The sequence below is a fragment of the Canis lupus genome, chromosome 10 (assembly GCF_048164855.1).
Source record: "Canis lupus baileyi chromosome 10, mCanLup2.hap1, whole genome shotgun sequence".
Classification (NCBI taxonomy): Eukaryota; Metazoa; Chordata; class Mammalia; order Carnivora; family Canidae; genus Canis; species Canis lupus.
Genome location: NC_132847.1, coordinates 18,059,415 through 18,085,718, shown reverse-complemented (window position 1 = coordinate 18,085,718; position 26,304 = coordinate 18,059,415). Strand labels below are relative to the sequence as shown.

The following is a 26,304-nucleotide window of genomic DNA, read 5'->3' as shown; positions in this document are numbered from 1 at the left end:
TAGGTGTCAGTGTGATGAAATAGAAGAGTGAATAGAGTTGCTTACCTATGTGGGTGACATTCAGATAACATGTATAACTAATGCTTTCTAGAGTTCGTGTTTCAGAAGCCTCATTATGGATTCTAGTCTAATTCTTATTCTTCACTATCAAATAATGAATTTGTTTTGAGACTAGTAGGTGTCATTTTCCAAGGTGACTCTTACACTTAATGAAAGTGTAATCCCTATGCACAAGGTATTTACATTCTAATAAGGGGAGAGAGATTTCTCCAGAAGCACCATGACCCAAGGCATCATCTGAAAAGTGCCATAAGAGAGATCCAGCATTCAAAGAAGAAACTGTTTGGTGAAGGGCTCCCTGGGGACTTGACTGTGCAAGTTGATTAGGAATTTAGCCCTAGAAATTGGACAAAAGGAACTCAATGAGAAAAGACTCCAAGGGGAAAATATCAGAGTAAATCTGAGAAATTTTGCAGATCCTAGGTTGACTGCTCAACAGTCTGGGGTATTTCCCGATGTGTGAGACCAATTTTCTTTTTAATATTTTAATTTCAATAAATGTACCACCTATTTGGGAATCCCTCTGAATTTCTTGTGGAATGAGATGAGATGTATGTATATACGTGATAGATATCATAGGACCAAATAATAATGTACCACCTATTTGGGAATCCCTCTGAATTTCTTGTGGAATGAGATGAGATGTATGTATATACGTGATAGATATCATAGGACCAAATAAAAAGAACTAAACTTAAAATTTTTTTTCATCATGCTTGTTAGCTTAAATAGAATCTAAAGGCATGATGATTATTTTTAATCTCTTCTCTCAAGTTGCAGATGCTTGATGAGGCAGTAGATAGGCTTTGGCTGGAGAGAGAAAAATTTTTGGAACTATGTAGTTTTTAATTTTTTATAGCAAGTTTACCAATTACTTAAAATCTGCTTTTCTCTGCTTTGTGAAAGAAAAATGTACTCAGGCCCCTTTAGGCTACTGGGATACTAAACAAACATTTACCTACATTTTATTATTGTGCAATCACATTTTCCTCACTCATTAGATGATAATGTTGTTATAGGTTTAAGACACTCACAGCTGTTTTACCTTCACTGGAGACTCAGGCAATTAGCAGCTGACCCTTAGGGATGGGATTGTTTCACTCTACCCAGGAGAGGTAGTTGTTTGCACAAAATAGTTGATCCCCTTAAAAAATTCCTGTGGTGATGATTCTATATTGTTTTTCAACTTGAAATCCTTGCCTGCAAAGTTGCTATGATTACAACATGTTACAACATAAAACACACTTGTATGATTTATAAAGTTTGAGCACTGCAATAATTCACTGATGTTAAAGTTTCATTTTTTGTTATTGTGATTTCCATTTTCTTGACTTGATTTCTGATTAATTTTTCTTTATCTTGAATGCATAGTAAAATATGTGTAAGTTTTTGGTATGTGACTGAAGAGACACTTTCGAAGTCTGTCTTGGTTGGAAATTAAGAAATCTCCTGAGAGACAAAGAATTCAATTTGTTTTTACACAGCTTTATTCTAACACTACTTTAGCTAAGTGCAGTGATTTGATCTTATATAGCTAGAAAATCAGCTTTGTTATTAGCAGGTTTATTAATTCTAGGAGTATAAACAACAGATCATCTGCAAAAAAGTACTGGCTATAAGCCCTGAAACTCTCTGAAGTTCCATAGATATAGAGCTTTGCTTTGGTAAGGGGAAAACAAATGAAAAATATTCTCCTGCCTAAGCAATCATCCAAGCAGCATGAGGCAATTGGTATATGTAGGTAAAGAATAGTAAATAAAGCATGAAGATAGAGTACACAGAGGATAATATCCCTGTCCTCAATTAGTTTACTATTTTGTATTTATAATATAAGCAGAGACCAGAAGAAATAAGTCATAGCATGTCACATCATTATGTATATACTGAGCACCTAATGTGCCTAATATTGGATACTAGGACAGTGAATTCGAAGCTTAAATCATTTTGAAAGTAATGATCACTTAAAGTAATTCTAACAAAATACAACTATAATGAAATAATTCAAAAAATAAAACTACTAGAATATAGAATAGAAGGATAAATTATATGGTGTAGGAGAATTAATTAGCTGAGTATCTGCTATCAATTTATCAGTAAAAGGGAACAAGACAGGACTGTGAAATGAGAAAGAAGAGGCAGATGAGAATGTTGCCACTTGATTTTTGCTCCAAGCCCCATTTTCTAAGTAAGAAGTACAAGAGGGGTTGGAGGGGTTGGGGGATGGGGGGTGGGAAGCAACCAAAAAATAAAAGGGCTAGCTATTTGGCTACCATTTCAACAATTAGGAGATTCAAACCCCAAGAGGGCCTACTGTGGCTTGGGGCTTGGATGGGACCTGCTGGCACATTTAAGATAACATATGTGATCTCCAAGATAATTCAGGGATGCCCAGGCTCTGAGGTACTCTGGCTCAACTAGGTTTGGTTTGGTTTGGGTTTCAGCTAGATATGAACAGGATATAAATATATATCTTGGTTTTTGGTGATTTGGTTCAGAAGCTATATAAATTACCATCAAGATGGATGTAGTATTTATATATATTACAAATAGATTTAAAATACATTTTGTTTCAACCCCCAGTTCTACTTTCCAAATTTCTTTTCTCCCCAGAGGCAACTAGCACTTTGAATTCCTTAGTGATCGTTTCAGATTAAAATTTTTTTGTCTATGTTACTCTGTTGATTCATTTACATGTACTTTTACTATAGACATTTTTATGCCCTTATTGCTTCATGTGTTTTTAAAAATTCCATGTCAGTGCTATTATACTATCTATACTATTATACTATCTATAAGACCATATATCTATATCTATATCTATATATATACATCTGTATCTTTGTGATTCTCCTATATCATCAGTGATTTTCCTAGTGCAATTTCTTTAAGACATATATCTGGAAGTGGAACAGTAGAGATTCAGAAATGTGCATTTTCATCTATATAGGTATTGCTTGATGATTCTAGAGTGAAAGTACCAATGTAAACCATTGCCAGCATCTTGTGAGACTTCCAGTTTCTCACATGCTGTCCAGTCCTTTATGCTTTTTCTGCTTTTTTCCAATCACATGAGTATGACATTGTATCTTATTGTACTAATTTCTATTTTCCTGATTACTAATGGGCTTCAGAATATTTTCATATATATATTGGCCATTAAGTTTTACTTGTAAGTTTTGATATTTCACACCCTTGCTGATTATATTGTCTTTTTCCTTTAAAAAATTGATTTGAGTTCATATTTTTTCCTATTTTTTATTACATTCTTTCTATTTACTTGAATTTACAGTTTTATTCTTTATCTAGCATTTTAAAATTAACAGGTAAATGAAATTATTTTCAGTTTTTAAGAAATAGATAGCTAAGGTTATGATTTTCCTCCTAAATATCACTTGAAGTTATATTCATAGGATTTTTTAATATATGATTCTTAATGTCATATTTTTCCAAATATTTCATAATGTCTTTTGTGACTTATTTTAATCTCATAGGTTAATTAGGAGTGAGAGAGTGTGTGATGTATATGTGCCTGTATGTGTGTGGTTAGTTTTCAAATGGATTCTTAACTATCCTTTTTATTAATACATTTCATTAAAATTTCATTTCAGTGAGAGATCATGGCATATGTAATAACTGAATCACTGGAGTGGTAGCCAGTTTTTGAAAATGTTTTGCACGTGCTTGAAAATAATACACTTTTACTAATTTATGGTTGCAGGTTTCTACATAATAGAAAAAGTTTGTGAATCATGTTGTTGAAGGTTGTATACTCAACATTTTTTTCGGATTTTCCCATTATTTCTGAGAAAAGTATATTGAAATATCCAGCTATAATAGTGCATTTATCTTTTTTCCTTGTAATTCTATCAGTACGTACACATACACATACATACTTTCTCTTTTCAGTCACATTGAAAGACTGTTCATTGAGTTAACGTCTTGGTAGATAGTTTATCATTATGCGATGTCTTTTTCTATCACTAACAAACCTTTTTGCCTAACGTTCCATTTTGTTTCTTCTTCTTCTTCTTCTTCTTCTTCTTCTTCTTCTTATTATTATTATTATTATTATTATTATTATTATTCCAGTTATGGTTTGTGGTCTTATCTTTGCCTAATATTTCATTATATATCTCTGCATTTTTACTCATTCTGTGCTATTTTGCTTTAAGTGTGTATCAGGTAAACTGCTCAGAGCTGGATTTTATATTTTTATCCAGTCTGTTCATCTTTGACATTTAGTGCTGACGTTAATATGTTTGCCATTTATTATGATTCATATCTGTACTTCTTTCCATCATCTTATTTGATATTGTCTCCTACTTTACCTTTACTTCTCTTTTTTCTTGTTGTCCTTTCAGGTTTTATGCTGGATTGATTGAGTTTATGTTTTCTCTCTAGTTTTTTTGCTTTTGTAATTCTCTCATTTTGTTTCTTTTTTTTCTCTCATTACTAGTTTGACAGTTATATACTCTAGTACCTTTATTTTCTTTATAACTCTTATTTTTTAACACATTTACCTGAGCTAACAGTCTAAAATTAATTGGTTTCTTTATGTTGCATTCCAAATGTTTTGAGACATTAGGATTCTTTAACCCAAATCTCACACCAGCCGCCTACAACCTTTCATGTTCAGATTATTTAAAATGATAGTACATTGATTCACTGTATCACCAACCTTTTATTTTGACAAAGGTCAAACCTGCAGAAAAGTTGAAAGAACACTATAATAAGCACCATGTGCTCTGCATTTAGATTTAGAAATTAACATTTTGCCACCTTTGCTTTTGAGATCTCTCTTCTTCACCTATATTGCTCACATCATGGAATAGTTCCCCCACATGCTTCGACAAATATCTCCTCAGAAAACAACCTTCTCCTGCATGACCACAAAACTGCTATCAACATCCAGGAAATTCATTGTGATGCAGGAAAATCATCCAATATCCAGTCCTTATTCTAATTTCTCCCAGGTCTCTGAAAATAACCTTAATGACCTTTTTTCTAAATCCAACATCATTTCTAGGATCCTGCAACTGGATTTTGTTGTTGTATTTTTTTAGTTTGCTTTAATCTGGAGCAATCCCTGCCTTTTTCTATAATCTTGACATTTTTGAAGAGTTCAAGACAGATTTCCTGTGGAATGTCAGATAGGCAGGATTCATTTATTCTTCTTCATGATTAGGTTAAGTACTTTGGGCCAGAAGACTGAATAGACAATGTTTTATATTTTCTATCAGGAGGCACATAATAACATATGGTCCTATTACTCACAATGCTAGGCTGGATCACTTGGCTAGGATGGTATTTTCCAGATAGCATTACCGTAAATGTCATTTTTCTCTATTTGCAATAAGTAAGTAATCTAGGAGAGCTTCTATTCTTTAAGGATTTTCTTTTTATTTTGGAATACTGTATAGAAGAAAAGTATGTATATTATTAGTGTGTTGCTTAGTGAAATTTCACAAACTGTTAAAGCTCTCTAAATTAGTCTACTAGAAAACATTTTAAAATAGTCAATGCTAAATTATATATGCCAAAATCTGTTACCTGTTTCTTTACTCACCATTTATTTTTGCATCCAGCTGCTGCTTTTTGGGTTTAATTTACTTCCTGATGTAGAACATTATAAGTTCTTTCCATGGGAAAATAGTGTAGTCTAACTCCATTATCTTACTTCACTTTCACTTGAGTGATACTTTAGTTGTATGTGGAATTTGGGGGATGACAACTATTTTCTCTCAGCCCTTTAAGAATTATTTCTCATTCTTTTCTTACAATCATTACTGAAGAGTAGTCTGCTATCAGTTTTATTGTTTCTTTGCAGGCAATATATCTTTTCTCTCTGGTGGCTTTTAAGATTTTCTCTTTTTGACATTTATCATTACCTTTTTCCAATACAACATATATATATATATATATATATATATATATATATATATATATATATATATATATAACTTTCATTTTGCTGGCTGAAAACTTGATGAAACCCTTTAACTTGAGATGTATATGGTTCTTATATGTTAAAATACTCACATTCATTATTGCTTTAAATATTGCTTCTCTAGTCTCTTTAAAAACTTGGAGCTCTTTTCATTCTTTTTCCCTTATGTCTCAAATTTTTTTCATATTTTTCATTTATTCCTCCATGAAGGATTTTGCATGAGTCTCTTGCATTTCTCTAATTCATTTAATCTCTTTAATTACATTACTCTACTGTTACAATTTCCCTTTTGAACTTTAGAAATTATAATAACTATATATTTTTATTTCTAGAATTTCTATTATTTTCAAGTCTTCCTGTTCCTTGTTATACTACTCTATTTTTGTCTTATGACTTTTTTCTTTCTGAACATTGTAAATAATTGGTAGTCCCTTTAAAATTGTTCCATTTTCTCCATTCCCAGTGTATTATACAAATCCGCCATTTATTTGTTAACTCACTCTTATGTGGTTTATTTATTCAGAGTTGTTGTATCTTTAAAAAATTATTCTTTTTCCATGGGGTCCATCTCTGTGACAGTCCTATTTGCCCTACCTCTGGTAGATTTTTTTTACATTAATTTCTCAGCTTGAGGATATAGTACTTTGTGTATCACATGAATTCAGACGTCTATCCTTGAACAGAGCAGACTTAGGTTTTCAATTTCTTGTGATTGGTTATATTTCAACACACAGCATTGGGCAAATAGCAAACTTCCTTTTCATTATTCCAGGAAATTCTTGTTTCCATTTAATTTATGAAACAATCTTACTTGACTTCTGGCTTTATGCATGAAGCTCAGTTCCAGCTCCCTGCTTGCATGGTCTAAGTGTCCCTTCCCCATGTAATCTAAATACCAGCCATTAATTGACAACTTGTTCCTGATTTCCCCTAAGCCTCTTGGCATTGACTCCAATTTAGCATTCTCACTTTGAGGTACTAATCATGTCTGGTATCTGAGAATTTCCTTCTTTTGGTTTCAATCTGAACTATGTATTTGAAGTCTTTTATGGGGTGGGTAGATTGTTAAATACTGCCTAACATTTCAATATCTCTGCAGAAGCTTTGGAGATTTCCTTATCCAGTATGTTTTCTACAAATGCTGAAAGTATTGGGTTCATTGTTGTTGACAGGCTACTTATTTGCCTTGGAATCTGTTAAGGGAGTTACTACTAAGATAGGTAGAGTAAGTATCTACTTATTTGATAATGCCCATCCTTACTGATTCAGTGTTTTTTTGTATGAAAGGAAATCTTCATAGAAATAGGAAATAGGAAACTTGAAGTTTGACAAGTGTCACTGACTGAGGAAGGACACTAAATATATCATTTCCACCACTGTGCCATGATATTTGACATTCTACAATTAGGAAGTACTTTTAGGTAGTTATTTTTTCATTTCCAATACTCTTAAAAATCAGTAAGCCATAATAAGTGATTAATATTCAATAAATTGTTTCCTTATTAGCATTATCTAATTGTTTTCTACAAACTGTTTAAAAAACATATATCCAATATAGGAGTGTTGATTTTGATGGGAAGAAAGTTATGTGAGAAAGCTTCTCACATGCAACATGGTTTGCTCACTCAATGATTAAACACACACACACACACATACACACAATATTATTAAAATTTGAAAGCATAATTTCTTATTTAGTTATGGATTTTATTTTAAATTTATTTAATCTTTTACACTATCAGTGCTAAATGCTTACAAACTTTAAAAATATACCATTTCTTGGGAGGCCTGGGTGGCTCAGCAGTTGAGCCTCAGCCTTCGGCCCAGGGCATGGTCTTGGAGTCCCAGGATTGAGTCCCACATCAGGTTCCCTGCATGGAGCCTGCTTCTCTCTCTCCCTATGTCTCTTCCTCTCTCTCTCTCTCTCTCTCTCTCTCTCTCTCTCCCTCTTTCCCTCTCTGTGTGTGTCTCTCATGAATAAATAAATAAAATCTTTTTAAAAAATGAGCTACAGTTTGTACAAATTTAGAAGCAACATCCCTCAGAATTAACTGTAAACAACTCACCAGCCCTGGAGGTTTTGCCTCTTTGCCAAGTTTACTAGGTGAGTTTGCTGAAAACAGTGCCTTAACAGATACTCAATTTTTATTTCCATGGGTTACCAAGCTGTGTACTTAAGCCATCATTTAACATTCTGTATTTAGATAAATTTAAAGTTTCACTTTTTCATAAAGAAGAATCTTTTTAGTTCATTGTTTTATTATAAAGTCATAAAAACAGAAGGAAGTACAGCTCACTTCTTCTTGCCTCCAAAACCATTAGAGTTTTTCTTACTGTCCTGCCTATGAATTTGAAGGAAGCAAGGTGTTATGAGCTCAGTTGTGTCTTCTCAAAATTCTTATGTTGAAGTCCTAATTTTTTCAGTACCTCAGAATGAAACTGGATTGTGTCTTTAAACGAGGTCTTCAAAGAGGAAATTGAGGCTAAAAATGAGATATTTAGGGCAGACCTCTACCCAGTCTGCCTGGAATCCTTACAAGAAGAACATGCATGCATAAAAAAGAAAGACCACGTGAGGATGCAGTAAGGTGACTAATGCAAGCCAAAGAGAGAGATTTCAGGGGAAACCAACTCTATGACATCTTGATCTTGGACTTGTAACTTCCAAACTATGAAGAAATAAACTTTTGTGTAAGCCACCAAGTCTATGGCACTTTTTATGATAGCCTTAGCAAAGTAATATGCAGAATAATCATCCCTTTTGTTCAGTATCTACAGTAATCAATGAAAATCAGTCCGAGAGCTTGCTTTCTCTAGTGGCCTTAGAGGTCTGGTCAAGATAAGAATGTATCTACCAAATTTGTGACAAAAATGTCAGCAAAAAAAAACACACAAGCCCACTAAAGAAATTATGTTTTTGAGAGTGCAGAAGGCACCTGTGTTGTTGGTTTTTGTTTCTTTGTTAAATAGCATATATTATTTTTTTGAAGTTCGATTTGCCAACATATTGTATAATACCCAGTGCTCATTCCATCAAATGGCCTCCTCAGTGCCCATCACCCAGTTACCCCATTCCCCACCCACCTACCCTTCCATAACCCTTTGTTTCCCACAGTTAGGAGTCTCTCATGTTTTGTCACCCTCTCTAATTTTTCCCACTCACTTTCCCTCCTTTCCCCTGTAATACCTTTCACTATTTCTTATATTCCCCGTATGAGTGAAACCATATGACGATTTTCCTTCTCCGATTGACTTCACTCAGCATGATACCCTCCAGTTCCATCCACATCGAAGCAAATGATGGGTATTCATCCTTTCTAATGACTGAATAATATTTTATTGCATATGTATACCACATCTTTATCCATTCATCTGTCAAAGGACATCATGGCTCCTTCCACAATTTGGCTATTGTGGACATTGCTGCTATAAACATTGGGGTGCAGGTGTCCTGGCATTTCACTGCATCTGTATCCTTGGGGTAAATCCACAGCAGTGCAATTGCTGAGTCATGGGGTAGTTCTATTTTTAACTCTTTGAGGAACCTCCACACAGTTTTCCAGAGTGACTGTACCAGTTCACATTCCCACCAACAGAGCAAGAGGGTTCCCCTTTCTCCACATCCTCCCCAACATTTGTTGTTTCCTGTCATGTTAATTTTCCCCATTCTTATTGGTGTAAGGTGGTAGGTATCTCATTGTGGTTTTGATTTGTATTTCCCTGATGGCAAGTGATACGGAGCATTTTCTCAAGTGCTTGTTGGCCATGTCTATGTCTTCTTTGGGAAATGTCCATTCATGTCTTTTGCCCATTTCATGATTGGATTGTTTGTTTCTTTGCTGTTGAGTTTAACAAGTTCTTTTTTTTTTTTTAAGCATATCTTCAATAACACTGTTTTTTTTTTTTAAGATGTTATTTATTTATTCATGAGAGACAGAGAGAGAGGAAGAGACAAAGGCAGAGACACAGGCAGAGGGAGAAGCAGGCTCCATGCAGGGAGCCTGATATGGGACTCGATCCGGTGTCTCTAGGATCACACCCTGGGCTGAAGGTGCTAAACCGTTGAGCCACTGGGGCTGCCCTAACAAGTTTTTATAGATCTTGGATACCAGTCCTTTATCCGATATGTCATTTGAAAATCTCTCCTCCCATTCTGTAAGTTGTCTTTCAGTTTTGCTGACTGTTTCTTTTGCTGTGCAGAAGCTTTTTATCTTGATTAAATCCCAATAGTTCATTTTTGCTTTTTTCCCCTTGCCTTTATAGATGTATCTTGCAAGAAGTTGTTGTGGCCAAATTCAAAAAGGGTGTTGCCTGTGTTCTCCTCTAGGATTTTGCTAGATTCTTTTCTCACATTTAGATCTTTCATCCATTTTGAGTTTATCTTTGTGTACGGTGCAAGAGAGTGGTCTAGTTTCATTCTTCTGCACATGGCTCTCCAAGTTTCCCAGCACCATTTCTTGAAGAGACTGTCCTTTTTCCAGTGGATAGTCTTTCCTGCTTTGTCAAATATTAATTGACCATAGAGTTCAGGGCCCATTTCTGGATTCTCTATTCTGTTCCATTGATCTATGTGTCTGTTTTTGTGCCAGTACCACACTGTCTTGATGATCACAGCTTTGTAGTACAGCTTGAAATCTGGCATTGTGATGCTCCTGACTCTGGTTTTCTTTTTCAATATTCCCCTGCCTATTCAGGGTCTTTTCTGATTCCACACAAATCTTAAGATGACTTGTTCCAACTCTCTGAAGAAAGTCCACGGTATTTTGATAGGAATTGCATTGAATACGTAAATTGCCCTGGATAGCATAGATATTTTTACAATATTAATTCTTTCAATCCATGAGGACAGAATATTTTTCCATCTCTTTGTGTCTTCCTCACTTTCTTTCAGAAGTGTTCTGTAGTCTTTAGGGTATAGATCTTTACCTTTTGGTTAGGTTTATTCCTAATAGCTTATGCTTTTGGGTGCAATTGTAAATGGGATTGATTCTTTAATTTCTCTTTCTTCAGGCATTGATAGTGTATAGAAATGCTACTGATTTCTGGGCATTGATTTTGTATCCTGCCACACTGCTGAACTATTGTATGAGTTCTAGTAATCTTGGGGTGGAGCCTTTTGGGTTTTATATATACAGTATCATGTCATCTGCGAAGAGGGAGAGTTTGACTTTTTCTTTGACAGTTTGAATGCCTTTTATTTCTTTTTGTTGTCTGATTGCTGAGGCTAGGACTTCTAGTACTGTGTTGAGTAGCAGTGGTGAGAGCGGACATCCCTGTCATATTCCTGATCTTAGGGGAAATATTCCCAGTGTTACCCCATTTAGAATGACATTTGCTGTGGCCTTTTCATAGATGGCTTTTAAGATACTGAGGAATGTCCCTCTATCCCTACACTCTGAAGAGTTTTGATCAGGAATGGATGCTGTATTATCTATTGAGAGGATCATATGGTTCTTGTTTTTTTTTTCTCTTGTTGATATGATCTATCACATTGATTATTTTATGAGTGTTGAACCAACCTTCCATCCTGGGGATAAATCCCACTTGGTCATGGTTAACAATCTTCTTAATGTATTGTTGGATCCTATCGGCAGTATCTTGTTGAGAATTTTTCCATCTGAGTTCATCAGAGATTTTGGTCTGTATTTCTCCTTTTTGGTGGGGTCTTTGTCTGATTTTGCAATCAAGGTGATGCTGGCCTCAGAAAAGGAGTTTGGAAGAATTCCATGCTTTCTATTTTTCAGAACAGCTTTAGTAGAATAGGTATTATTTCTTCTTTAAATGTTTGATAGAATTCCCTTGAGAAGCCATCTGGCTCTGGACCAGATGTGTCTTGGGAGGTTTTTGATGACTCCTTCAATTTCCTCGCTGGTTATTGATCTGTCCAGGTTTTCTATTTTTTCCTGTTCCAGTTTTGGTAATTTGTGGTTTTCCAGAAATGCATCCATTTCTTCTAGATTTCCTAATTTGTTGGCATATAGCTGCTCATAATACGTTTTTAAAATTGTATTTCCTTGATATTGGCTGTTATCTCTTCTCTTTCATTCGTGATTTTATTAATTTGAACCTTTTTTCTTTTTAATAAGGCTGGTTAATGGTTTATATATCTTACTAATACTTTCAAAGAACCAAATCCTGGTTTTGTTGATCTGTTCTACAGTTCTTCTGGTCTATTGCATTGAGTTCTGCTAGAATCTTTATCTCCCTTCTTCTGCCTGGTGTAGGTTTTACTTGCTGTTGTTTCTCCAATTCATTTAGATGCAAGATTAGCTTGTCTATTTGAGTTTTTTTCCAATTTTTTGAGGGAGGCTTGTATTGCAATGTATTTCCCTCTTAGACCACTTTTGCTGTATCCCAAAGATATTGAGTGGTTGTACCTTCATTTCCATTAGTTTCCATGAATCTTTTTAATTCTTCTCTAATTTCCTGGCTGACCCATTCATCTTTTAGTGGATGCTCTTTAACCTCCATGTGTTTGTTTCTTCCAAATTTCTTCCTGTGATTGAATTCTAGTGTCAAAGCATTGTGGTCTGAAAATATGCAAGGGACAATCCCAATCATTTGATATTAGTTGAAACCTGATTGTGACCCAGTATGTGGTCTATTCTGGAGAAAATTCCCTGTGGCCTTGAGAAGAATGTGTATTCAGTTGCTTTAGGATGTAAAGTTCTGTATATATCTGTGAAATCCATCTGGTCCAGTGTATCATTTAAGGCCCTTGTTTCTTTGGTGATGTTCTGCTTAGAAGAGCTATCATTTGCAGAAAGTGGTGTGTGGAAGTCTGCTGTTAGTGTATTATGATCTAAGTATGTCTTTACATTAGTTATTAATTGATATACTTGGCAGCTTCCACATTAGGGGCATCAATATTCATGATTGTTAGGTCTCCTTGTTGGATAGACCCTTTAAGCATGATATAGTGTCCCTCTTTATCTCTTACTACAGTCTTTGGAATAAACTGTAATTCATCTGAAATGAAGATTGCTACCCCAGCTTTCTTTTGAGGACCATTTGAATGGTAATTGTTCTCCAACCTTTCATTTTCAGGCTGGAGGTGTCCTTAGGTCTAAAATGAGTCTCTTATTTATAAACAGCAAATAGATGGGTCTTGCTTTTTTATCCAGTCCAATACCCTGCGTCTTTTGATGGGATCATTTAGCCCAAAACTCTGCATCTTTTGATGGGATCATTTAGCCCACTCACATTCAGAGTAATTATTGAAAGATAGAATTTAGTGTCATCATAATACCTATTCAGTCCCTGTTTTTGTGAATTATTTCTTTGGGCTTCCTCTTTCTTTTACAGGGTCCCCCTTAATATTTCTTGCAGAGCTGGTTTGGTGATCACATATTCTTTCAGTCTGTCTCTGCCTATCTTGGAAGCTCTTAATCTCTCCTAATATTCTGCCTGGCTTGATAAAGTATTCTTGCATGGATATTCTCTTTTAGTACCCTGAATATATCCTTCCAGCCCTTTCTGGCCTGTCAGGTGTCTGTGGAGAAGTCTGCTGTTAATCTGATATTTCTCCCCATATAAGTTAAGAATCTTTTGTCTCTTGCTGCTTTAAGGATTTTCTCTTTATCTTTGGAATATGCAAATTTCACTATTAGATGTCGAGGTGTTTAACGGGTTTTATTGATTTTGGTGGGGTATACCTCTCTGTCTCCTGGATCTGAATGCCTGTTTCCCTCCCCAAATTAGGGAATTCCTCAGCTATGATATGTTCCAATAGCTTTGTGGTCCTCTGTCCCTCTTGGTGTCTTCTGGCACCCCAATTATACATAGATTCTTCCTTCTCAGGCTATCATTTATTTCCCTTAGGCTTTCCTCATGGTATCTTGCTTTCTTTCTTTTTTCCTCAGCTTCCTTCCTTATCATCAACTTGTCTTCTATGTGACTCATTCTTTCTTCAACCTCATTAACCCTAGCCATTAGGACATCCAGTTTGGATGGCATCTCATTTATTTTTAATTTTGGCCTGATTACCATAGGGCAGCCCAGGTAGCTTAGCAGTTTAACACCACCTTCAGCCCAAGGCCTGATCCTAGAGACTCAGGATCGAGTCCCACATCAGGCTCCTGCATGGAGCCTGCTTCTCCTTCTGCCTGTGTCTCTGCCTCTCCGTGTGTCTCTCATGAATAAATAAATAAAATCTTAAAAAAAAATCAACCATGACCTAAGTAAATTCCACCCTAGATGACTGTGGTGAGGTCAAAGACCAGAAAATGAAAAAGATCAGAACAAAATAAAAGGACCACTAAAGTGAAAAACAAATTTTAAAGTAGTAAAAAATAAAAAGGCCAAAAACCCCAAAGAAGAAAATAGAAAAAGAATAAAAGAAAAAAAGGTAAAGAGAAAAAAAGAAAAGAAAAAAAGGGGGGACTGGGAGGAAGTGGTGATGAAGAAGTGATAGTGGAGGGAGAATGTAGTCTGCCTGAGGGGTCCTAGAGGGTGATCCTCTTGGTTCTGAGTGTATTGTGTTCTGAATGTTAGAAGATGCTCAATCCCAAATTTATATAAACCAGCAATATTTGTAGAAAGCCGCAACACTGACCACCAAAACATATACAAGATAAAAAAGGGGGGAAGAATGGGAATGAAGAGAGAATATAATCTCACAGAATGAACCAGCGTAGTATTCCACTTGGTTCTGGGTGTATGCTGGTCATGTTTTAGAAGGTATTAACTTCCACCATTGTAGAACAAAACGGGGCAGAGAAAACAAAAGACACAAAACAAAAACCCATATCTCGTATATCTCCCCAAATTAAATTGCATGTTGAAGAGAATCCAGATGTGAAAAAATATATCTAAGACATGTAATTGTAGAAATATGAAAGTCAAAAAGGAAGAAACTTAAAAATGAAGAGCTGGTAAAATACTGTAGTTAAGAGAAAAAATATTGAAAATTTTAGTCTGATATAAAAACGAGTTGTAATGGAAAAAGGAAAAACCTTTTCCTTTAAAAAGGGAGGACCCTGTATTTCTATATACTATGTTCCCTCGATTTTCCCTTGGTCCTGGAGCTTCCCAGCGCCGCGTGGTCCCCAACTTGCTCCTCCCTGTCCTTCCAGCTGGTTCCGGGGGCGGGGCCTGCCGCGCTGACTCTCAGGCGCGTGCACCTGGGGGAGACGCCCCGCCCCCCGCCAGGTGCCGGCTCCGCCTGCGCTGCTCCCCGGCGAGGCCTCTGTCCCCCGGGCCCCCCCTCCCGGGCTCAGGGGAATGAGGAGGAAGCAGCAGGAGGGCGGCGGCCGGCTCTCCAGCCCTGGAGTCAGCTCCGCGGGCAGCACCGCAGGCTCCCCCCACCCCTGCTCCCCCAGATGCCCTGGGGCTGCGGCGCTCCAGCCCCTCCCCGAGGTCGGCCCGCGGGGTGCGGGGAGCTCTGCCCGGGCGCCCCTCCCCTCCTGGGGACCCCGGGAGCCTGGAGGCTTCCCCCCCTCCTGCGGCCCCGCCCGGCCTCCCCGCCCAGCACTTGTCCGCCCGGGAGCTCCGCGCCGGGTCCGAAGTCCCGCTTCTCGGGCGGGGCTTCCCGGCTCCTCGCGGGGGCCCATCCTGACTTTTATTTTATTTTTTTTATTTTATTTTATTTTATTTTATTTTATTTTATTTTATTTTATTTTATTTTATTTTATTTTATTTTTATTTTATTTTATTTTATTTTATTATTTATTTTTTATTTTTTATTTTATTTATTTATTTATTTATTTATTCCGCCTTCCTACCTTGTTAGAAGCGAAAACTTTTCTTTCTGTAGCGTTCCAGCTGTTCTCTCTTTAAACCTTCTGTTGAGTTCGTAGGTTTTTAATATGTTTTGAGAGTTATTTAGGTAAATTGGTGGATGCAGGTGAGTTGAGGACTCACACTCTTCCGTCATCTTGCCCCGCCTCCTCAATAGCATATATTATTGATCTGACCATGTAAACTGCTTTAAAAGCCATTCAAGTCTTAGAAATTAACTTGGAATGAATCAAAGGTAGATGAGAACTATGAATTCATATTCTATTGTTCATTCCACTTCACAGTGCAAATTTTCAATTTCTCAGGAAACGAGATAATGTACCGAGAAAGAAGTACATTCTTTCGTGACTTAAGCGTCCAGTAGGTTATTATCAGTTGCCAAAGGTCTGTCCATGTCTAGATTATTATTAGTAAACAGTAGTGAGGGGCTACAGAAAGGATACTGCTGCTGTATTTTTTTTTTTTTTATGATAGTCACACAGAGAGAGAGAGGCAGAGAGAAAAGCAGGCTCCAGGCACCAGGAACCCGACGTGGGATTCGATCCCGGGTCTCCAGAATCTCGCCCTGGGCCAAAGGCAGACGCTAAACCGCTGTGCCACCCAGGGATCCCTTGCTGCTGTATTTACGTATATTTAATGGCCTCCATAGAAATTAACAGACACAAAGCACTGATTCTGAAAATTATTAACCTGAAGAGTAACCTTTAAAAAAAACCTGAAGAATAAAAACCCAATGAAATATTGCAATTCCTTCATGCAAATATTTTGTGAAATTGGAAATATTTAAGTTTTTTTGTATTTTAAAAATAAATTTCACAGGGTGTCTGCTCTTCACCTTGCTCCTCCTATAGCAGTTTCTTTTGTTCCCTGTTTTCTTTCCTCTTTGGTTATCAACAATAATGTTAAAAATAAACAAGTTCATTAGAAATTATAGTGCTGTCACAGATATTTGAAGGATAAAGGTGGGAGAGTGTGGTTTCTTCTTTGCACTTTCCAGAAGAAGTTTACAAAGTTAACTACCATACAACAATTCTAAAATTATATATAAAAGAGGGCTTAAGTTTCCCATTTTGTTTACTTGCATTTAAAACTATTTCCAAGCTTGTTCTCATTTTTCACTTTAGATCTGCCTTTTCAACTTACTTCTGACCATGTGCATATTTTACATGTCCCCCAGAGAAATCAAAGGCAATGTGTTTAAAATAAAATTAATTATCTTGCCCCCAACCTGCTCACCAACAGCTTCCTTCCTTGGTGAGTGGTACCACCTGCCAGTTCCTTGGCCAAGCTCTCACTTCATACCAGTTTCTCCTTCCTGAGTGCCTTCTGCACATTTCCAGTCTCTCATGGTCCCACCTATGATGCCTCCATTTTCAATCCCCATGGCTTCTGTCCAAGGAAAGCCATCACCTCCTACCTGGTTATTATATTAGGTGTCCTTGAGCCATCTTCTCCAGTTTACTTTCCACATTGCCCTCTGTTTCACATTTCTAAAATATCAGTCTGTTTATATCTAAAATCATTCAGTGCTACTAACTGCTCTTGGCAATGTTGACCTCTTCGGCCTTACTTCTGGACACTTTTCTGTTCCAGAAAATGCCCATAATCATTTTTGAAGAAATGAACATTATACCCATCTGCATGATAGTCTCTCTTACCTGTATTCCTATGTACACTTTGGATCTGAGGTTCTATGTCATTTCTTCAGGGATACCCCCCACCTGCCCTCAGTCTCAATTAAGGGCTTTTCTCAGGTGTTGCCACAAAGATATGTAATTACCCTATTTTAGCACTTTTCATACTACATTGTTGATGGTTTAACTCTATTGTGTCATCCACTAGTTTGAAGATGCCAAAAGACCATGGAAGTTTTTATGCTGTTTGTTGTTATATGTGCACAAAGCCTGGCACATAATAGGTGATTAATAAGTATTTATTAAATGAAAAGACAAAAAGTAATCAGTAAACAGAAATTACATAATTTTTGATGGATTTTTTGTTTTGACTTTTTGTTTGAAGGTTTTAGTAAAATAAGTGATCATTCAAATGTGGTTGAAAAATCCAGAAGTTACTTTAAGTGAACCTTTATCTGATTGCTCATACAACTCTCAAGGACAGTATGATGATAGAGAAAGAAGGTTAAATGCTACTGATTCCAAATGGATCAAAACGTTGACTCATTAGGCCATTTCTGTTACTTAATAATAGAGCAAGTAAATAAGTGTCATGACTCACTGTTCTTCTCAAGTGTAATGTATTTTTCCCAATGCTTTCTAGTTACTAAAGAGAAGTCAAGCCTTTTTTTCCAGATTATATGTATAGAAAGTGAAGGATACTTTAAATATCATGAAAAAAATTGGATAAAGATTTTAAAATGAATTGATTATATAAAAACCTATACACCTCCTGTTTTTCTGTCATGGAACGGTTGGGACTACTCCAAAGGAGTGAAAGGTTACTATCTGAGAGAAAGATCAAGCTTAAGGCAAGAGTTCCTTTATCCTTTATTGTTTTGGCATTTATACGTTGATCCAGTATTTTAGGACAGTCCTTGTACATTGCACAGCTGTGTCCAGTGCAGGGGAAACTTGCCAACATTAATGACAATCAGCAGCACAAGGTGTTCTGCTGACTGCACCCAATTCTTTAACACTGATTAAATATTTAAGAACAGAAAGGTTCTGCATTTAAAAACACAATAAACCATGCCAGTCCAAATCAAAAGTTTTAAATTGTCAGACATCTCCAAGACTTTATACTAATCATTTACCATTAGAATGATAAAATTTTCCTAAACTGAAAATGACTTTTTAGATGCTGTCTTTAAGAACATTGGAAGTGGAAAAACTTCAGGGCAACATTTTCTTCTTTCAGGCTTTATTCCCAAAGGACACAGTGAATATTACGTGGGGCCTCAAAAACTAAAAGAAGCAAAAACTGCTCTTTGAGGTTTACTACCAGGATCCAATGTCTTGACAGATTATATAGATGTGTAGCTGCAGAGAAACCTGTACTCCTTCAACTCTTCCTAGACAAAATGAAGGAAGAAATGGACTTTTCTGGGAAAGACTCTCACCTTGGGAATTTTTATGGCTTCCTTTGTGAGAGTCTGCCTAGCCTTACATATATCTTGCTTCTACTACTGCCAGTGTCTTGAACACAGGCCTTAGAGAAACTGCATAGGTGACTTTGTTCATCTACTTCATTAATAATGATTTATTCAGCCTATTTTATCTTGATTTATATAAAAATGAGTATAAATATTTTAATATTTGATTTTAGATTATCTTTATAAGAGTACACTGATCAAAATATGATTCTTTAAAAAAATCACTTATTAAAGTTATCACCAAGATGTCATCAGGTCATTAAAGGTAGGAAAACGTGAGCAGCAGTCTTTATTCTTGTTCTCTAGTAAAAGGAACTTATTTCTAAGGTCATTAGAAAATTCAGTTCCTGATTACTGTGAGCCAACTTTTATTCAACATAGTATTGGAAGTCTAAGCCATAGCAATCAGACAAGATAAAGAAATCAGAAGCATCCATGTTGGTAAAGAAGTTAAATTGTCCCTATTTTCAGATGACTTGTTACTATACATAGAAAACTCTGAAGACTTCACCGAAAAGCTACTAGCAGTAATAAATGAATTCAGTAAAATTGTAGGATACAAAATTAATACCCAGAATAGGTATTTCTATACATTAGTAACAAAGTAGCAGAGAGAAATTAAATATTCCATTTACATTTGCACCAAAAAGAATAAAATACTTAGGAATAAACTTAACCAAAGATGTAAAAGTCCTGTACTCTGAAAATCATAAAACATTGGGGAAAGAAATTGAATATGATACAAACAAATGGAAAGATATTCCATGCTTGTGGATTAGAAGAATTAATATTGCAAAATGTCCATATTACCCAAAGCAATCAACAGATTCAATACAATCTCTATCAAAATACCAACGCATCTTTCACAAACTAGAATAAATAATACTAAAATTTGTATGGAACTACAGAAGACTCTAAATAGCCAAAGCTATCTTAAGAAAAATAAAGCTTGAGGTATCACAGTCCTAGGTTTCAAGATATACTGCAAAGCTATAGTAAAGCAGTATAGCACTGGCACAAAAATAGACACATATATCAATGGAACAGAATAGAGAGCTCAGAAATTAACCCAGGATTAAATGGTCAATTCATCTGTGACAAAAGAGGCAAGATACACACTGGGAAAAAGATAGTCTCTTCAATAAGCCATGCTGGGAAACTTGGACAGCTACATGTAAAAGAATAAAACTAGACCATTTTCTAACACCATACCCATTAAAAAAAAAAAACCTTCAAAATGGATTAAAGACATAAATGTGAAATCTGGAATCCATAAAAATCCTAGAAGAGAACACAGGCAGTAATTTTTCTGACATTGGCCATAGCAGCATTTTTCTAGATATGTCTCCTAAGGAAAGGGAAACTAAAGCAAAAATAAAGTATTGGACTACATAAAAGGCTTTTGTATAGCTCAGGAAACCATCAATAAAACAAAAAGGCAACCTACTGAGTGGAGAAGGTATTTGCAAATGATATGTCCTATAAAGGGTTAATATCCAAAATAGATAAATATGGGCAGAGGTCTTGAAGAGGCATTTTTCCAAAGAAGACATAGAGATGGCCAGCAGACACATGAAAAGATGCTCAATGTTGCTAATTATCAGGGAAATGCAAATCAAAACCACAGTGAGATACCATCCTACAGCTGTGAAAATGGCTAAAGTAAAAAAGACAAGAAATAATAGGCATTAGGGAGGATGTAGAAGAAAAGGAATGCTCATACACTGTTGGTGGGAATGTAAATTGGTACAGCCACTGTGAAAAACAGTATAGAGGTACCTCGACAAAACTAAAAGTATAAATACCATATGATTCAATAATCTACTGAGTATTTACCAAAAGAAAGTGAAAACACTAATTTTACAGAATATATGCACACCTATGTTATGACAGTGTAATGTACAATAGTAGGCAAGATACCAAAGGAACCTAATAGTCCATTGGTAGATGAATGGATAAGGAAAATGTATACACACACACATGCACACACACAGAGTGGAATCTTACACAGCCAGAAAAAAAAAAAAAAAGGACAATATCTTGCTGTTTGCAACAACATGCAGGGCCTAGAGGGTATAATAAGTCAGAGTGAAAGAGACAAATACCATATAATTTTACCCATAGGTGGAATAAAAAAAAAAAACAAGTGAATAAACAAACAGAAAGCAGAATTAGACCTATAAATACAGAGAACAAAGGTGATGGTGGTGGGAGATGGGCAAAAGAAGTGAAGGGGAGTAGGAGATACAGGCTTCCAGTTATGAAATGAATAAGTCATGGGAATAAAAGGCACAACATAGAGAATACAGTCACCGATATTATAATAGCAATGGATGGTGACATATGGTAAACATAGTATGTTTAAACTTGTTGAACAGTATGTTGTGTACCTGAAACTAAGGTAACATGATATGTCAACTACACTAAACAAACAAACAAAAAAGATCACTATGGCCAAAACTCCTCAAGGAGAATGACCTTGAGAGGACACACAGGTGGGGCCCAGGACGCCAAAAGAAGAGAAGAATTTTGTCACTAGTTTCACTCATGCTAACAGGGTTTCCTTTGGCAATCTATGTCCTTAGTAAAAACCAGAAAGATTCATGTTTAAACTTCTGTGACTTTAATACATCTCAGGGTGTGCTGTGGTTCAAAGAAGTGATTCTTCCACTTTTTTTTTTAATATTATGTTTATTTGAGAGAGACAGAAAGCATGAGCAGGGGAAGGGGGAGAAGTAAAGGCAGAAGGAGAGAGGGAAGCTCAAGCAGATTCCCCCATGAGTGCAGAGCCTGACACGGGACTTGATCCTATGATCCTGAGATCATGACCTGAGCTAAAATGCAGAGTCAAACAGTCAATTGACTGAACCACCCATGTGCTTGAAACTTTGTTTGTTTGCTTAATCACGGCCCACTTTAGTGATGGAGGATAGAGGGAAGCTAAAAGTTCTAGTCCATCTACACAGTTCATTCCTCCTTTTAAACTGAAAATAACTCATTGATACACAGTTCATCCCTCCTTTTAAATTGAAAACTCATTGATAACAAATAAAAAAGACAATTTTCAGTTTGAGCTTATACACATGTCCTGTAAAACAAGGTCCTCTAAGCAAAAAAGAAATTCACACTTACCTTGATAGTATGTTGAAATGCATTAATTTGTACAAATTCAATTAGTACATCTACCAACAATTTGCATGTTATTAGCCATTTGGAGAACTTAGGTTGAGGTGATAGTGTGTGGGTTGTATACAAATTCTTTAGCATAAGTAACATAGATGATTCTTATTTAAATCTTAACATGCAGATATTTTAATAACTAGCCATTTGAAAGATATTATAAACCAAAAATACTAATGCAAAAATTTATTAACAAATAATAACCAAATTATCTTCAACCAGATGATCCTCAATAACCAAAAAATGTTCAGTAAATTAAATTGAAAGTGATAAAGCTGAACTAACATGAATTTATCAATACAGAGTGAAAAAAGCAACAATTGAAAACCAAAAAATCAACCACAAGATTAATGAGCTTCTGAGAACAAATATCCTGAATGTTTTCAAGCATACCAGTAACTTTCCAGTATTGCAAGCACTGAAGCAACTGACTACTTATAGTATTTTCTTTTTTACATTCTAAGGTGTACTGCATTGTTTATGCACTTCAGATATTAGTAATCCATAATAACTCATTTTTTATTCAACTAATGAAAAAAGTTCTATGTAAAAGTGGATATATTTGGAGTTGTACTTTTTTTGGCAATAAATGAAAAAAAGGATTTTGCATTTGAGGATCATTTGGAAGCCTGCCAGAAGGCCCTCCCAGAAGCACCTGGGGACGTGTCCCATTCCTTGGGAAACAGCTCTAAACCTCTTGCTATGAGTTGAAAGGCTGGTGAACTGCTAAGCGCCAGAGACATGCTTACTGAAGCATATCCGGTCATCCTTCAAGGACTGGGATGCTGCTGAGAGATTCCAATCTTGCATGGTCTTTGAACCAGATGGCCTGCAAGTTTCCTGCTGACCCTGGAGGTCACCATTTATGACAGATGAGATGATGACATACGCTTCTGCTCAGTTTCAGCCATGCATTTTGTTTCAAAGACAATACCTTTTATGTTCTAGAGAGTGAGGGAGTGCTAATATGATTTGCTGGTTTCTGGGCTGTCTCCAAACAGTTACTCTGATGCCAGTGAGGGTAACTTGTCTTTATACTGGTAAACTGGGAATAAGTTTTAGTAGATAAAACAGGAGTAAGTGCTATTCGCAACCCCTTTCTAAGTGACCTAATCTTTTTTAGTCAGTCTTCTCCATGAGGCTCTTTAAGCTGAAAGTTAATGAAGATTCTTAATTTTTAGTTTTATAACAGTATGAAAATCTGGTCAAGGAGCTGGATGGCTCTGTTGTGTTCCTGTCAAGATATATCCAGATTATTATTATTATTATTATTTTTATTTTTATTTTTATTTATTTATTTTTTTTTTAGAGAGAGCACAGGATAGGGGGAGAGGCAGAAGGAGAGAGAGAATCTTAAGCAGGTTTCATGCTGGGAGCTTGATCTCATGACCCTGAGGTCTTGACCTGAGCTGAAATCAAGAGTTGGACACTTAGCTGACTGAGCCTCCCAGGTGCCCCAAGTTATACAGATTATTTTAAAGAGCACCTCATGTGCTTGAAAACTACCAAACTTGTCCTTTCCATGTTAAAACCTTTCATTGTTTCTCTGGAAATGAGTAGGTTTGGCTTCAAAGATCTGGCATTAACCACAACCTCATTTATCTTAACATGGATGGTGAAAAAAATAGGCTATTTCATAAGGACCTCTGTGACTTCCTGAACATTTTCCTTTACAGGAGGACATGACCCTGACTGCAGGACAACATCTCCCATGAGGCTGGAGGCAAGAAGGCAGGTAAGTGATGTGGGGAGACCTCATTCTACAGAGCACACAGGCTTCTGTCTCCATGAATCACAATAGATTTCTTTTTTTTAACACAGACTTTGGTTTCCTACTGATCCATCTAAGACAATGTTGAATTTAAATGGTATCCAAAATCTAGGCAACAGTATCTTTGTCCTTGGCTCTGTGAAATTCCGTGAGAAAAGTGCTCAGAAAAAGCTGCAATAAGTAAAAGAGTTTAGGCATTATTCAAACAAAAACAGTTTAATTATATGAACCCCCCAGTGAAGAAAGCATTCATAGTGAGAATTTTGAAATAAAAATTTTCCACTTTATTTCACAGGTCCTGCTTCCTCACTGAATGTTGCTTGTTTGCTTTTATAAACAATATTTCCTCCAGCTGGCACTCTTAAACAGGATCCATTCAGATGAATTTCATGGGGCATTGAGCAATTCCGGTACCTTTCTCAATCAAAACTAAAGGTTATGTTATTCTCCTTATCCTTTCCTTTTTGAGTGGCTACAAAGGAAGTTGTTGATTATTGCTAATGTTTCAAAGAAAACTATAGCTGCTAGTTATTTTCTTAGGTGAAGCAGAGCTCCCGACCTCGGAAATGTCCTTGAAGAAAGGCTTTTTTAGGAAATGTCCTTAAAGAAAGAAATAGGTTACTACTATTTCTCAAAGGACAAAGGGTGGTAATAGAAGTCTTTAGTTTTGCTTTGGTTTGCTGTCATTTCTTTCCTGAGTGTGCTCATAATTAGGAATCTTGCTCTTGGGCAGAGGTTCACCCAGCTAGTGTGACAACCTACAAGGAGTGAGCATTTTGGAAATGCCCATGATTTCCATCAGCAATGAAAAAATTGGCTAGTTGGCAACTGAGGGTCAAATCAATAATGATTCTTTTGTGTGGGCACAGTTGGAACAGAACCCCTTTCACTAATTTTAATAAAACCTCTGCAACATGATTGTAAAGAGACATTGGGGAAAATCCTGTGTGTAACCTCTTTGGAACATACAAGAAGGAGTGACCCTAGAGGTCAGAGAGAGAATGGAGCTCTGGGGATGGCTCTTTCCAATGAGAACAAACGTACATGTTCATTGACTATTTTAAAAGTAAGGATGAGACTTCAAGAAAAAAGCAGAATTTATTGGCTAGCATGGGGCAAATTTGGACCCATATAGCCTTGTGACCTTTAACCCATTTGGTGGAGAGAGGCTTGTTCACTAGTCAAATAATCTTCAGTGTGGGATTGAGAAACTTGGAAAATAAGTAAAGAGAGAAGAATATGTTAGGGACATAGTAAAATGTGAATTTCAATGCTAAGATGGTATAATGGAGACTCCTGGACTATCTCAAGGGCATATGGATCAACCCGACACTCAGTAATAAAAAAACAAAGGGACTCTTTCTGACCAAAGACCTGGGAAGATGATAGGGGAAAGAGGTGTGGTTGTAAACAGCTCAAGGCTTTTCAACATCAACAGTACCCATAGGCTTTAAAAGATGGACTTTACCCATACAAAATGTGGGAGAGACACCTGTATGATCAGATTACCATCTGTACTATTGCTGTCAATAACTACTCAAAGGACAAGTAGAACCAACCAAACACCATAACAGACACCTTTAGGGGGGGCAGGTGTGCCTGGATTTTTCTATTGCTATGCAGAGCTGATTGGCAAGGGATTTTGCTGGATTTCAGGACCTTTGGGGGGAGCATGGAGGAACACTGGCTCCTTCTCTCCCTGGAAATTTTGCCTTCAGGCCTGGCACCAAGGAAAACATCCAGCTTACAACACAGACATAGTCTAAGCCTGGAACTGTCATTCACTGTACTTCAGGGGCCTGACGGAACTTGAACACAGAGCCTCTGTGTCTGTAGCAGCACTTCACACTTGACAGCCATGTTATCTGTTTTGCTTTAGAACTTTTCGTCTGCAGAGATCTATACTTGAATCCAAGCATGTGGCCTTTGCACTTTCTGGAGTGTCTGGTGGAGTGTCCTTCCTCAAACATTCCCAGAGCTCACCCTTGCTATCTCTGCCCTACTGACATCTTACCAAGTATGGCCTTCTCTTGTAAAATATGTATTCTATGTAAAATAAACCCTCTTCCTAAGATTCCTATCCCCTTTATATAGAATTTGTTTTTCTCCTCGGTCTTTCCACTATTACTTTATATATTTACAGGCTCATTTGCGTAGCGTATTTCTTGCCCCACTAGCATGTAAGTAAGTTCCATGAGGGCAGAAATTTTGTCTGTTTTATTTACTGTAATATCCCACCACAGGCATCCTGTGAATATTTGGAGAATGAATGAATGAAGCCTTAAGCAAAGCTTTTAATGTTTTTTTTTTTTTTTTTTTTTTTTTTTGAGCTCTCTTAATTTTCTCAGACCTATGGGCTATTTGGGCCCCAAGGAGGAATAAAAGATGGGAAGGGCTTCTTTTACAAAGGGTGTAACCTAAACTAATCAGTGTACAAAAGCAGCAAAGTGAAAGCTCTGTGCTCAGAGAAGGACAAACAATTGTCAGTGTTTCCTGCTT

General features: G+C 36.4%; 1 protein-coding gene and 1 long non-coding RNA gene across 12 annotated transcripts in view; one reads left to right on the top strand and one right to left on the bottom strand.

The window, feature by feature from the left end:
- Positions 1-25,883, top strand: part of LOC140641284 (uncharacterized) — a 49,878-nt gene extending 23,995 nt beyond the window's left edge. The window contains exons 2-3 of the long non-coding RNA XR_012037838.1: positions 23,711-23,769; positions 24,101-25,883. This is a non-coding gene — a long non-coding RNA (uncharacterized lncRNA). The remainder of the gene's footprint in view (positions 1-23,710; positions 23,770-24,100) is intronic.
- Positions 1-26,304, bottom strand: part of CCDC192 (coiled-coil domain containing 192) — a 215,738-nt gene that overhangs the window by 101,996 nt on the left and 87,438 nt on the right. The window lies entirely within an intron of this gene.